This window comes from Triticum urartu, chromosome 6 (assembly GCF_003073215.2).
Source record: "Triticum urartu cultivar G1812 chromosome 6, Tu2.1, whole genome shotgun sequence".
NCBI lineage: Eukaryota > Viridiplantae > Streptophyta > Magnoliopsida > Poales > Poaceae > Triticum > Triticum urartu.
In genome coordinates, this window is record NC_053027.1 from 160,597,069 (window position 1) to 160,609,268 (window position 12,200).

Sequence of the window (12,200 nt, forward strand, 5' to 3'; positions counted from 1 at the left end):
CTCGTCTCCGTTGGCAGCTTCGATGCCCAGCTCGTAGAGCTGGAGGAACTCCGCAGGGTCAGCCGTGCCGTCGTAGCGAGGAGGCAGGTCTGGCTTGAACTTGCCGGGCCACGTGACACTGTGTAGCTCGGCGGTGAAGGCACGGCAGCCTGCTGTGGCCACGGGAGGTCTTGGGTGACGGAGAGCTTGGTCTTGCATGTCCCCACGCGCTGCAGCTGGGTCTTGACGTGCGGGAGCAGGAGCATGGTTGCGACGTGCTGGAGCAGGGAGCGCCCGGGCAGCTTCTTGCGGGCGAGGGACTTCCTGGCAGCTCTGCTCTTGCTGCGCTGGCACCTGACGGAGCGGGTTCCGCCCAGGGGCCACGCGCCTTGGAGCCATGGCGCCTTCTTGAGGAGGAGGCGGCCGGGGCACCGCCGGAGCTTCGTCGCCCGCGCGGGGCGGGGTGCGGTGCAGCGGAACGGACGGCGCATGAGAGCCCCCTGTGGCGCGGACGAGCTCGGCGACGCGGTCGAGCCATTCTTCGTAGACGTCGTCGACGGGGCGGTAGCGCAGGAGCTCGTTCGCCGCAATGAGCGCAGCTCGAGCCTCCATGGGTGCGCGGAGCACGCGGGACGAAGAACCAGCCGGGGGGAGCGAGGGAGTTGCGGTGCGGCCGGCTTGCCGCACGGACGGATGCTGAGACGATGCTTGCTGCTCGTCCCCCGCCGGGCCGGTGGAGGCGTTGACGGCAGGTGACGGGGAACGGTGAGGACGCCCGCCAACAGGAGCCGTCTGGGCGACGCAGGAAGCGAGAGTGGCCTGGCGCTCGGCGCGGGCCCGACGAGCGTCAGACATGGGTGCGATGGTCGGAGGAGAACGGGGTGGTGGAAGACGAATTCCGGCGCACCCCTACCTGGCGCGCCAAATGTCGGATTTCGGGTTCCGGCAGACCCTTGAGGTTCGAACACTGGGGTGCGCGCGGAGATTTCGCTTCCTACCTACCTGCACCCCTCCACCTCGCTAAGATCTAAGCTATGGAAAGAACAACACAAGAGACACAGGGTTTATACTGGTTCAGGCCACCGTTGTGGTGTAATACCCTACTCCAATGTGTGGTGTGGTGGATTGCCTCTTGGGCTGATGATGATGAATGATACAAGGAAGAACAGCCTCGCGAGGGTCTGTTCTTGGTTGGGGCGATGAACTGCTGGGAGGAGTTCAGCCACCCTTCTCTCTCTCTCTGATTGTCTTTCTCCGATTCAACCTCCTATCGAACCTCTCCTCTTAACCCCTCCGAACCCCTCTCTTCTATGGGTGGCTGGTCCTATTTATAGAGGCCCTGGTCGTCTTCCCAAATATCGAGCGGGAAGGGAGCCAACAATGGCGGGCTAATTTGAAGGGGGACAACTAGTACTCGCTACCCTGACAAAAGTAGTCTTCGCCTGCACAAAGCTCTGGTGGTGACGCCGTCTTGGGCTCCATGATGACCTCCATCTTGCAGTCTTCCTGGTCTTGGTCTCGTTGCACCGAAATGGCAACCTTTGCCTGATGCCTCGGTACTCCGCGGCTGCGCTTGCCCCCTTTGCACCAAAGAGGAAAGGAGGACACTACGCGGGCTGGCACCCGCCTGGCGCCCTTGGTCGTCATGGCTTGCGTCACGGGCACCTCGTGAGGTACCCCGCCTTGATCTCTCCGCCTCCTCGCGAGCCAGCCTGATGAGGCCGTGCCTGAGGAAGCTCCGTGTCGTCCGCCCCACGAGGCTTGGCCCCTCGTGAGGGTCTTTGGTCTGTGTTGATGAAGATGGGCCGTGCTGGGCCCCCCTTGAGCCACGCCGCAGGCCACAGGCAGGCAAGTCTGGGGACCCCCGTTCCCAGAATGCCAACATGATGAGAATTGGATTGTGATGATAACTGGATAGTATGGCTCTGGGATTGCTTTCTCGCAGGGAGTCGAGAAAGGATCTCTGGCCGAGGTTGATAACACTTCTACTACTTTACTTTATGCTACTCTACTCCCCCCTTTTGCTGCAAGATGGTGGTTTCCAGAAGATGTTAGTCTTCAATAGGCTAGGCTTTCCCCTTCCCTTCTGGCATTCTGCAGTTTAGTCCACAGATACAACCCATTCCTTTGATACAGATGCATACTTAGTTTAGATCTGATGTAAGTCTTGCGAGTACTTTGGATGAGTACTCACGGTTGCTTTGCTACCTCTTTTCCCCCCCTACCCGATTGTTGCGACCAGATGACGGATCCCAGGAGCCAGACGACACCACTGAAGACTAATGCTACCTGAGGGTGCCTACTACTACATGACGACCGCTGATGACTTGGAGTAGTTAGCAGGCTCCCAGGCAGGAGGCCTTGCCTTTCTGATCGTTGCTACTTTTGTGCTAGCCTTCTTAAGGCATACTTGTCTAACTTATGTCTGTACTCAGATATTGTTGCTTCCGCTGACTCTTGTGTATTCGAGCTTATATATTCGAGCCCTCGAGGCCCCTGGCTTGTAATATAAAGCTTGTTTTATTTTAATTTGTGTCTAGAGTTGTGGTGTGATATCTTCCCGTGAGTCCTTGATCTTGATCGTATACATTTGCGTGTATGATTAGTGTACGATTGAATCGAGGGCGTCACAAGTTGGTATCAGAGCCGACTGCCTGTAGGTAGCCCCCTTTCCAACTCCTTGGCCGAAGTCGAGTCTAGTCACTACAAAAACTTTTACTAACATGGTTGTGTGTCTTACGAGCCCACGTCGCCATACGGGTGGTATTAGGATCTTTTACTCCTCGACCTTTACTCTGGGACTCTAATCTCTCTTCTATTCGGGTTAAATGGTTTTACTAACTCTAACATTAGGATCCCGTGTCCACATTCACCCCAAAGCTGGATAAGCCATAGTTTTCCTTAGAATAGTATTCTGGAGAGTACACACACCGTCGTGATGACAACGAAGTGGTATCCATCGTACCTCTTTCATTAGGCTTCTTTCACCATGAATGATCCTTGTCTTTGCAAATGCCCAATGCTGAACTACCCCATGTTACATGTTAGCAGGATGGTTAGACCCGATGGTCATGGCCGTGGTGCCAACGATCCACCACCGCCCGAATTCTTTGCTAGAATGATGCAACAGTTTGAGCTGAATCGTCAATTCATGGAAGGAATGATGGCTCAGTTTCCTCGTACGAAGATGAATCAACAGCTAACCCAAGGAACTCTGCAGGACTTCATGCGTCTCAACCCAACTATTTACCGCAGCTCAACTCAACCCCTTGATGCTGATGACTGGCTCCGCGACATCACATATGAAATGGAGTCTGCTAGTGTGGCCCCTGCTAGCTATGTCACCTTTGCATCTTTCTTTCTTTCTGAAGGGTCCCGCTGCTCAATGGTGGGACAGCCACAGGCGTACCCTACCTGCTGGAACGGTCATCACTTGGTCGGATTTCCAAGCTTCCTTCCGTGCCCGCTTCATTCCTCAGGGAATCATGGACAGGAAGAAGCGAGATTTTTGCAACCTCACCCAAGGCAACAATACTGTAGATGCTTATCAACGGGAATTTTTGGACTTGTCTCGTTATGCTGAAGAAGACATTGCAACTGATGCTCATAGGCAAGAAAAGTTCCATGATGGACTTCACCCTGATATTAAGCTAGCACTGCTCGCTCATGACTTTGCCGACATTGCCACCTTGGTGAACAAGGCTATTCACGTTGAGACTGGTCTTCAGGAACACCAGGGATCCCTTAGGCGCACCAGTGACGCTAGCTCATCTTCGGGCCCGTCAGTGCAGAAGCATCGGATATGGATTCCCCACAACATGTATCGTCTAGCTGCACCTGCACCAAGACAGACCTATGTCGCACCCCGTCTGCCTCCTCCACCGCAGAGGCAGCCCCTTCGGGCTGTACCACCCCAAGCTTCTGCTCCCAATCCCAATGATGGTCTGTGCTTCAAGTGTGGCCTTCCGGGCCATCGTTCCAGGAACTACCCTCAGAATCAGAATCACCTGGCTCTGCCTTCTAATGCTCGTGGTATCAATCAACCCCGCAACCGCAATGCTAGACCATATGGTCGTGGTCAAGCTAATCATGTTGATCTGAATGAAGCTCAAGACCAACCTGCCACTGCGATTGGTACTCTGCTCGTTAATTCAGTACCAACATCTGTTTTATTTGATTCAGGAACATCGCATTCTTTCATATCAGAAGATTTTGCGTTCATGCATGGCATTAAATACGAAGAGATGCACACTCCACTAGTGGTAAAAACCCCTGCGGGCCAATGCCAAACCTCCATGGTTAGCCACAACGTTTCAGTTGAAATCAAAGGGTTGGAATTTTTTGCATCCCCCATTATTCTGAAGTCTTCCAATATTGACCTCATCCTGGGAATGGATTGGTTGAAAGCACATACGGCTTCTATCGTTTGCGCCACTAAAACCGTCCACCTTCTGCAACCTTCAAATGAGATAGTAAGCTACAATGCTCGTCTGGTTCAAAACGCCGAAGCTCGACTTTATGTTTTGAATGCGTTGAACGCAACACCTCTTGAGGGAATTGAAAAGATTCCGGTTGTTCATGACTTCCTAGATGTCTTTCCAGAAGAACTTCCAGGAATACCTCCTGCCCGGGCTGTCGAGTTCATCATCGATTTGAAACCAGGCACCGTTCCTATTGCCAAACGACCCTACAAGATGCCGCCTCATGGACTCCTCGAACTTAAGGAGGAAATCGACAAATCTCTTCATAGTGGTTTCATTCGTCCAAGTTCCTCAGCTTGGGGAGCACCTTCTCTCTTTGTAAAGAAGAAGGATGGAACGAACCGTTTGGTCCAAGACTATCGTCCTATCAACCAAGCTACAATTCAGAACAAATATCCGCTTCCTCGGATCAATGATCTATATGATCAAATGGCTGGTTCATCAATATTCTCTAAACTCGACTTGAGGATGGGTCACCACCAGATCCGTGTTCGTGAAGAGGATATTCCAAAGACCGCATTCGTCACTCGTTATGGTTCTTACGAGTACACCGTCATGTCTTTTGGCTTGACCAATGCTCCAGCCACTTTCTCTTGTCTGATGAACTACATATTCGTGGATTACCTCGACAAGTTCGTCGTAGTCTATCTGGATGATATTCTGGTATATTCGAAGAACAAAGAAGAACATGCTGAACATCTCCGACTTGTTCTAGAGAAGCTTCGAGAACATCAACTTTATGCCAAGTATTCCAAGTGCGAATGCTGGCTTCCTGAAGTCACCTACCTTGGTCATGTCATCTCTAAGGATGGTATTGCCGTCAACCCAGAGGGTGTTCAGGCTATTCTTGACTGGACCCCTCCGAAGACTATCAAGCAAGTCAGAAGCTTTCTCGGTCTTGCCAGCTATTGTCGTCGCTTTGTCGAGAACTTCTCCAAGATTGCCAAGCCACTGACCAATCTGCTTCACAAAGGTGTTAAGTTCGATTGGACAGAAAAATGTCAGAAAAGTTTCCAGGCACTCAAAGACAAGCTAACGTCTGCCCCAGTGCTTGCTCCCCTTGATTCTCGCAAGGACTTTGTCATCTATTGCGACGCTTCACGTCAAGGATTAGGCTGTGTCCTAATGCAAGAGCGTAGAGTGATTGCTTATGCCTCTCGTCAAGTGCGTCCTCATGAAGAGAACTACCCAGTTCATGACCTTGAGCTTGCTGCGGTTATCTATGCATTGAAACTATGGAGACAGTACCTTCTCGGTAATCGTTGCGAGATCTTCACTGATCATCAGAGTCTGAAGTATTTGTTTACTCAGCCAGATCTGAACCTCCGTCAGCAGCGATGGATGGAAGCTATTGCTGGCTACAACCGTGGTATATCTTATACACCTGGCAAGGCTAATGTAATGGCTGATGCCCTGAGCCGTAAGTCTTATTGCAACAATCACATGGTCTTCAACGCTCAACCCCGCCTTTATGAAGAGCTATGCAAGCTGAACCTTCAACTAGTTCCACAAGGTTCTCTGAATAACCTTGTCCTGGAACCAACTCTGCTGAAAGCAATTAAGTCTGCTCAAGCCAAAGATGCTCATGTGGATTTGATGAAAAAGGATCTTGCCTTAGAGAAATCCAGAGATTTCTCACTTGGTGAAGATGGAACCTTATACTTCAGAGATCGCATTGTCGTACCCCGGTTTGAGCTTATGACAGAGAAGGTGATGAAAGAAGCGCATGATACCCCTCTCTCTATTCAGCTGGGAAGTACCAGATGTATCTAGACATCCGTCAAAAGTACTGGTGGTATAACATGAAGCAAGACATTGCTCGATATATTGAAGAATGTGACGCTTGTCGTCACGTCAAAGCAGAACATCAGAAACCGGCTGGACTTCTACAACCGCTTCTGATTCCTGAATGGAAGTGGGATAAGATTCAAATGGACTTCGTCACTGGCCTTCCCAAGTCTCAGAAAGGTAACGATTCTATCTTTGTCGTCATCGACCAATTCTCGAAGGTTGCTCACTTTCTGCCAGTCAAGGAGACTATCACTGCTAGTCAATTAGCAAACTTGTATATCTCCCGAAGTGTGTCACTCCACGGCATTCCGAAGGAGATCAGTTCACATCGTGGCAGTATATTCACTTCTAAGTTCTAGGATAGTTTCCAAGAGGCAATGGGAACTCATATTACCTGGAGCACTGCTTATCATCCCCAATCCCAAGGCCAAGTCGAGCGAGTCAAACAAATTCTTGAAGACATGCTTCGGGCTTGTGTTATTTATTTCGACAAGAAGTGGGAAGAATCTCTCCCTTATGCGGAATTCTCTTATAACAACAGTTATCAAGCCAACTTGAAGATGGCACCCTTCGAAGTACTTTATGGACGTAAGTGCCGAACCCCTCTGAATTGGTCAGAAACTGGGGAACAGATGCTCATTGGTCCAGACATTATTCAACAGCTGAAGAGCAGGTTCGCATTGTCCGGGATAATCTCAAGGCGGCCCAGTCCCGTCAGAAGAGCAACTATGACCAGAAACACTGGGGTTCAACTTATCAACCTGGTGAACAAGCTTATCTGCGTGTCACTCCTTTGAGAGGCACTCATCGGTTCGGAGTGAAGGCCAAGCTAGCTCCGCGCTACATTGGTCCTTTCCGCATTCTGGCCCATCGTGGACTAGTGGCTTATCAATTGGAGTTGCCACCTCAGTTCTCTCACGTCCATGATGTCTTCCACGTGTTGCAACTTCGTCGATGCTTCAAGGATCCGAAACGTGAAGTGGATCCGGAATTGATTGAAGTTCAAGATGATCTCACATATAAGGAGCATCCGATCTGCATTCTTGAAGAAGCTGAATGTCGAACACGCCAGAAGGTTACCAAGTTCCTCAAGGTGCAATGGTCAAATCATTCTAAAGATGAAGCCACATGGGAACGCGAGGATAACCTTCGTGCTGAATACCCCGACCTGTTCCCTTCTACCCCTTAATTCTCGGGACGAGAATTTCTTTTAGAGGAGGAGAGTTGTAACACCCCGGTGTAATGATGCTACACTAACCCTTGGGGTTCAGTTAATTATTTTGCTAAACAAGTGCTTGATCATCTTTGTCTCCTCTCTCTTTCAAATTCCAGTTGAATTCAAATTCAAATTTTGTGTGGAATTCAAAATGCTCAAAGATGAAAACTAAAATGTTCATCATGTGGGAAGTATTCTTCTGGTAATATTGGTGGTGAACCAACATTTTTGCAAAATGTGAAGGTGGCCTAAAAAAGCTAAAACAAAAAAGCAAAAAATAAAAGAAAAGAAAAAGGGAAAGCAAATAAATAAAAAGGGAAAGGGCCAGAGCCCCTGGCCTCCCCCTGGGCCTCGGCCCACCCCTCCACCCGAGCCAACTGGCCCATGCTAGGCCGGCCCACTCCCCCCTGTCGTCTTCCCCCTCCTCCAATGTGCGAGCGACCGCGCCCGCTCGTCGCCGCTGAACCACATCGCCGGCCATGCCGCTACAGGCGCTGCGGGGAGGATAAGGGCAGCCCCGACGCCTCGGGCTCCCTCCCCACTCGCCCACTTGCCCCTCTCTCCCTCGTCGCTCTCTCCCTTTCTTCTCAGATCCACTGCACCGAGCAGAATCGCCGCCGTCCTCCGTCGCCACCACGGCGATCGGCACCGCTCTGGCCGCTTGTGTTGTCTAGGAGAGCCACCGTCGTCCTCCCGTTCGACTGGAGCCTTCGGGTGGAGCCGGGGACCTCTACAGCTACCGAGCGCCGCCGCCCCCTTCCATCTCTGCTCCGACACGCGCCGGCGACCTCGAGCACCTCTGCTACTCCTAAGCTATCACGGGCCTGCTTGCATGCCGCGCGGTGAGCTCCTCCCTTCCTCCATTCCTCTCCTCGCGTCGTCCCTTTCGCCATAGCTAGCTCGCCCGCAAGCCGAGCTCCACCGTCCGCCATTGCCGTCATAGGGCTCACCACCGAGCTCCTCCGCTCGAGCTAGTAGCTCCGACGAGCTCTTGGAGCGCCATAGACCTCACCTAGCCCTTTACTTCGCTCGCACGCGCTCTATAGCGCCGATCCCGACCTCCGTCTGAACGCGCCGCCCGCCACCGTTGATGTAGCGCTCCACTCCGGCCGAGTTAGCCCACGGGACCGCCGTAGATCGATGCAGCGTCGGACGCCCGATCGAACGCACTATGGCACACCCCCTCTCGCGCCCTGTGCGCGAATTCCGGCCAACTCCGGCACGGATCCGCCGCGGATGGCCTCACCGGCATTGCTCCGGCGCCGGTGCTGACCTGGCACCGGCGGGGCCCGCCTCTGGGTCACTGCCCAGGGCCCCATGGCCCCAGTTGACCATGTTGACCCAGTCAACTACTGACTAGGCAGCCCCGTGTCCCTGACAAGCGGGCCCCACCGCACATTTAAGTTAATTAAAACATTTAATAATTAAATCTAATTAGTTAACCTAATCAGTCACTGACTGCTGGGGCCCACGCCCCCTAACTAACCCTATTAGTTTAGTTAAGCCTCTGTTAAACAAAGAGGCTGACAGGTGGGTCCCACCTATCAGTTTGACTGGTCAGCAGAGCTGATGCAGTGCTGACGTCACTGCTGATGCAAAAAACCTTTTCTGCTTTTAAAATAATTCAGAAATTGGTTTAAACTTCAAAAATCCGTAACTTTTGAACCGTAGCTCAGATGAAAATGTTTTCTATATGAAAGTCGCTCAGAAAAATCCAACGAATCCGAATACGCTGCCCGTTCATCTGTCACGTGCCCCTAGCATGCTGAACTTGGAACTTTCCCCCTCTTTCCCTTTGTCCGGAATCCTCCTAATGCCGGGAATCCATCCTTGGATGTTTATCCCCTCCGTCTGCAACGTGTAGTACTACATTAGGGCAAGCCTAGCTCTGCCCGTTGCCATGTTATGCTTTGTGATGCTATGCTTGCTTTATATTTACTGTTTCTTCCCCCTCTTCTCTCCGATAGACCTCGAGACCGATGCCGCCCCTCTGATCGACTACATCGACGACGTCCCCTCCTTGCCAGAGCAACCAGGAAAGCAAACCCCCCTTGAGCATTCCGATATCGCCCATTTCTTTCCCTCTCATGCTTGCATTAGAACTGCTACTGCTTTCTGTATGATCCTACTCTGATGCATAGCCTGTTGTTGTTACCTGCTTTCATACCTTACCTTCTTATCCTAAACTGCTTAGTATAGGTTGGTTAGTGATCCATCAGTGACCCCCACCTTGTCCAAGTTGCCTCGCTTTATGTTCGATGACTCGATCAACGTGATCGACGTCCAGGCCCCGACACCGCACATCACCCCCCTAGTTGTATGACACTACAGAGTTACTATCGAGTACCGAGGGTGAAACTCATACATCACTCCTGATGAGATCTCTGTAGTGTAGCTATACGGTCGAGGTCATCGAGGGTGATTTCCTCCTTAACCACTTCCGTTACCGCTCTGTCGTGCAACCCCTCAAGTGTGAACCTCGAGGGTGGATCCTCTTACGTTCACCTTGATGATAACATCGAGTGGGATTCACCGAGGGTGATTCCTCGGGTTTTCCCCTTGGTGTTAGACACACAGTTACTATGGTTACTATGACTTTACACTAAGCCATGTTACTAAAGACGAGTCGACCCTGAGGGGTACCCGCACGAGCTTAATTGCGAGTGATGTGGAGTCGGGTTGACCTGGAAGGTGCCCGCGAGATACTTATGAGGCGTGGCCGGGCATTCATAGCCCTTGCCGCAAGTACTCAAGATGGGGCGACGGGGTCACATCGATCGTGAGTCTCTGCTCGTTACCGCGCGTTCCTAATCCACTACGATTTGGATATTTGATCCAAGGGGCCTCTGGCCTGATAGCACTAACCATCACGTGGGCATAGTATGGGTGTTATGTGTTGTATACATCAGCTGAAGCTTAATAGACGCCAGCGACTGAGCGGCGCGCGCCGGGTTGGACTGCGTAAGCTCCTGCCTTGTTGAAGGAGGTAGCTAGGTCTGCTCACCGGTCGCGTTCACAATGTGCAGGAGTTCCTAGGGAGATGGCCCATAACCCCTGGGGGCATAGGTTTAGTCTGGCGTGCTGGCCTCTCTATTAAGCCTAGGTCGGGTTGCGGCATATTGTTTGGCCGAGGTCGGGCATGACCCAGGAAAGTGTGTCCGGCCGGAGTTAATCGAGCATGGTGGGTAAGTTGGTGCACCCCTGCAGGGTAGAAAACATCTATCGATAGCCTGTCCTACGGTAACGGACACTTGGAGTTGTATCCCGATCGATACAACTAGAACTGGATACTTGAGATGAGAAATGAATGGATTGTGATGAGAAACGGATGGTGATGCGAATTGGATTGTGATGATAACTGGATAGTATGGCTCTGGGATTGCTTTCTCGTAGGGAGTCGAGAAAGGATCTCTGGCCGAGGTTGATAACACTTCCACTACTTTACTTTATGCTACGCTACTCCCCCCTATTGCTGCAAGATGGTGGTTTCCAGAAGATGCTAGTCTTCGATAGGCTAGGCTTTCCCCTTCCCTTCTGGCATTCTGCAGTTTAGTCCACAGATACAACCCATTCCTTTGATATAGATGCATACTTAGTTTAGATCTGATGTAAGTCTTGTGAGTACTTTGGATGAGTACTCACGGTTGCTTTGCTACCTCTTTTCCCCCCATACCCGATTGTTGCGACCAGATGACGGATCCCAGGAGCCAGACGACACCACTGAAGACTACTGCTACCCTGAGGGTGCCTACTACTACGTATCGACCGCTGATGACTTGGAGTAGTTAGGAGGCTCCCAGGCAGGAGGCCTTGCGTTTTCGATCGTTGCTACTTTTGTGCTAGCCTTCTTAAGGCATACTTGTCTAACTTATGTCTGTACTGAGATATTGTTGCTTCCGCTGACTCTTGTGTATTCGAGCTTATGTATTCGAGCCCTCGAGGCCCCTAGCTTGTAATATAAAGCTTGTTTTATTTTAATTTGTGTCTAGAGTTGTGTTGTGATATCTTCCCGTGAGTCCTTGATCTTGATCGTACACATTTGCGTGTATGATTAGTGTACGATTGAATCGAGGGCGTCACAAAACACCACCAAATTGTTGAGACACTCCGGAATAAAGAATAATGGAAAAGTTGAACCAACGATGAAAATAATTTGACAAATCTTGGAGAAAGACATTTTACTGATGACAATTCATTCTTACGTCAATCTTTGGAAAGAATTTGAGAAGCTCCGGTAAAATAAGAAGAGTCAGGTATGATCCTGGAAAAAGACCTGTGGGTTAGGGCCCACTCAAGAGAAACACCGTTGAAATGATTTAAAGAGAGAGATTGCACCGGTTGAATTAAAAGACTTGAATGAGATAACATCCTTGAAAGATCTTGAACGAATGCAGAGTGGAAACATGAATCTTCTGAGCTATCTTCGGCACTCCGGAACAATTGAATAGTAAGCAGGAAATTATTATGAGGTGCACCGGCATGGAAAAACTTTTGAAACGAGGAAAGGATATCGTCAACACCAAAAACTTGAATTCGATCCACCGGAGAAGAAAAGAAACAAAGAATGATAACTTGAAGCTCCGTTAGTATCTTCCCGAGAATCACCGGATAAGAACAGTAAAAGACAAGAATGAAGAGTCTTCACATCCATAAGATGGATACTTGATTGAGAAATCTGAGTCCTTGAAGAAAACAAGGGAGGGAGGGCGGGGAAACAAACAAACACCGTTGAT